Source organism: Triticum urartu, chromosome 6 (assembly GCF_003073215.2).
Source record: "Triticum urartu cultivar G1812 chromosome 6, Tu2.1, whole genome shotgun sequence".
NCBI classification, from domain to species: Eukaryota; Viridiplantae; Streptophyta; class Magnoliopsida; order Poales; family Poaceae; genus Triticum; species Triticum urartu.
In genome coordinates this window covers 86,987,365-86,990,817 of record NC_053027.1, presented here as the reverse complement: position 1 = coordinate 86,990,817, position 3,453 = coordinate 86,987,365, and positions in this window count along the sequence as shown.

Sequence of the window (3,453 nt, the reverse complement as noted above, 5' to 3'; positions counted from 1 at the left end):
TCTTCAGAATCTCCTGTGATGTGCAGCATTGCATAGAATTGAAGAATCAGTTCTTCATTCCAACCGCAGATGTCAGAGCAAAAGTTTAACAGTCCAGCGTCATGAAGAACACTAAGGACTGGTGCAAAGCACGGCAGAGATTCCATATCCACGTGAGGAATATGCTCATGGTAGAAGATTTCTCTTTGTTGAACAGCACAGAGGAATAGAAATTGGCTTGACTAGCAGTCCAGAAACGACTCTTCCTAATGCGAGCAGAGTTATAAGGGTTGTAGTCTTCGAAGAATACATGCTCGCCAAAGAAATCATCAGCCTTGAACTTTTGCTTGCGTGAGAATGGATCCTTTGTCTTGGGCAGAGGAGTGTCAGTGAGTTGCATCATGACCTCAGGAATCGCAATCTCAGGTTCTTCAGGCTGAGGAATTTTTGGTTCCTCTTCAGTGGCAGTCTGCGTCTTTAGTTGTTCAGCAGCAGCAGTTTCTTCAGCACTAGTGGCTGGAATTTCCTCATGCATAGATGAAGTGGGGGTGAGTTTCTTCAGAGCCCATTTGAACAGTTGGTGCAGGCGACTGAGGTATTTGCTGCAGCAGTGTGAACATTGGAGAGTTTGGATGCTGACTTTCCCAGAATTCATCACTTATTACGGGTGTGGAGCAGCCAACGTCCACATCTTCATCTTCCATTTCTTCAACGCCAGCCTCTTCAGCTGTGAACTGAGGCATGGGCATCAATCTACTCTGACGAAGCATCAGAATGATTTGCTTCATCAGATCCGCTCGGGATCTCATATTCTTCCCCAAAAGGAATAAGGTCCTTTGATGGACTGGTTGAGATGGGAACAACATCAATGGGATTAGCAAATGAACTTGTCATAGGCTTCATCTTCTTCGGAGCTGAAGAATCTGAAGCAGCTGATGCTTTCCTTTTCTTCACTGTTGCGCGCTCCACAGCCTTGGTCTTCTTCACATCTGATGCAGATGGAAGGATTGGAGTTGGTGTAGGCATAGGAGGAGCAGAGGAATCTGGTTGATTTTCTTCATTTTCTTCAGGCGCACCACTAGTGGGTGCCCTGGCAATTTCTTCAGCGGCTGGAATGCAGTCATCAGCCCTGGAACTCACATTTTCTTCAGTAGCCTGATTTTCATCAGCGGTGCTGGCATGTTCTTCGGTCGGCTGAGCAGATACTTCAGCCTGAGGAACTTCCTGTTGCGTTGGGGCTGCAACATTTGAGGTGAAGTTATCCGCAAGTTTCACAAAACGAACCTTGGCTCCAAGCCAGTCAGCGCGATATGCATCAAAGTCATCACTGAGTTTCTTGATCTCAGTTTGAATAGTGACAAGTTCTTCAGTTGTCATAGAGACAACGTTTTTCTTCAGATAGCGCTCTTTCTTGTACTGCGCTTTCTTGATCTGCCTGGCCTTCTCAAATTTCCACTTTTCTTCTTGAATGAAGTGGGTCGGCATGTGACTTTGGCCAAGAGTCAGTTTGAAATCAGGCATGGGAGTGTTGGGGTCCTTGTGCCAAACGTCAATGTATTCGAGGATCAACTTGGGATCCAAAAGCAATGGCACCTCTGTTCCCTTGGCTCTAGCGGCCCTGACTTGCCGATCTCTGATGATTTCTGCAAGTTCATCATCATCAGCTTCGTCTTCTTCAGACGGCACTTGGAAAGCGACTTGCTTATTCTGAGGACTTGGTCGAGGACCGCGTCCAGCAGTTGACTTTGTCTTCAGCCGTGAGGGGCCAGCTGAGGAACTTGGTGCAGCCGAGGAACTAGCCGAGACACCTGAGGCAATAGATATGCCTGCAGTCCTTTGGCACGAGGCAAGATGCACAGGTGCTGAGGACTTTGTCGGAACAATTGAAGACTTTGGCGGAGGAGCTGAGGACTGTTGAGGAACAGGAGCAGCATGAGGAATTGGCCGTGAGGGCTTTGAGGATTCTGGCCGTGAGGGCATTGCTGATGAGCTTGGCCTTGAGGGCATTGTTGGTGAAGCACTTGGCTTGCACGCAGGCTTCTTTGACATATCCTTCTTTGGCTTGACAGCAGAGGCCTCAACAGAGGCAGCAGCAGCAATAGAGTCTTCATTGAATTTCCTCATTGCTTCTCTGGCTTGCTTAGCCAACTTGGTTTGGCGCTTGGCCCATTCGTCAGGATAGTCCTCACCACGCTTGAGGCTGGTGGGATCAGCTATTTGGCCAGGTGCCAATGGAGGTCTTGGGCATGGAGGATTGAGTGCGAATTTCTTCATGTACTTGGGAGTGACATATCTGTACTCCCGCCATTCTCTAGCCCATCTCCTCTCTATCTTCTGAATGCGCACCTTGCGCTCATTCTTGGTTTCCTCAGTAGGTGTGCAGTACCCAGCATATATTTCATCAGGGATCTCAAACACTGTATTGACCTCAGGCCTCTTTCCTCCCTTCTGTGGCTTCTTACCGTCAGCCATTTTCTTCAGTTGAGGAATTTGGACAATTGAATTCTCTCAAGAAGTATGCAATTTTTCTTCAAGGAACGCTGCAAATGAGTTAAGTTGATGAGAACCTAGTGATTCAGCAGCTGACATGAGTACCTGTGAATAGAGTATAGTTGCGAGGAATTTGGAGAGGTCATATGCGTTCTCAGAAGGTTTTTCAAAAACAACAAGTTTGAGAAATTTAACCAGATGAGTCTTGAAGAATTTCACTAAGTGTTCTTTGTCTTAGGTTTCAGAGTTGTATAGATCGAAGATCCACACAATTGAGGAATCTTGAAGAAAAATGATGCTTAGAGAAACGAATCAAGAACAGATGACTTGTGAGGTGTTCAGTGTGTGATGATATGAAGAAAAACACTTTTGAAGATTTTGTAGATAATCATTCGAATCAACGAGGGCAGTAAAAGTAACGTTTAATTACCCTGGACGAAGAACACAACGAACAGTGAAGTGGAGAGGTGAAGTTCGTCTGTGTAGATCTTCCACGCCCTAACTCGGCGGAGGAAGACGGCTACGGCGGCGGCGGAGTGAAGATTTCTGCGGGTGGCGTGAGTACGTCGGCGACGAGGTCGAGGCAGTGAAGCTCTTCCTCACCGGCGATGATGAAGTAGCGGTGGCGCTAGGGTTTGAGAAGCTCGAGCTGGAGAGAGAGGTCGAGCGGAGTAAAAGAAGTGAGGAAGGGAAGGAGGGGTATTTATAGCCACGGTGAAGAACTGCTCGCCCGAAGAAATTGGACGAATGTGCCCCTAACCCTTCTCGTTCGCTTGACATGTGTCACCCACGTACTGAGAGGTGGAGATCGTGTGCGATCGTGGGTGAATGGATAAGTGTATCGTGGGATGCGGAACGGTTTGAGAGGCAAAGACGGAAATTTAGATAAGATTGGTTTTAAAGTTCTGTTCGCAATTTCTTCAGCTGACAAGGACACAGTGAAGATTTTGAACGAGTTTCAAATAGAACGCACATGAAGAATTT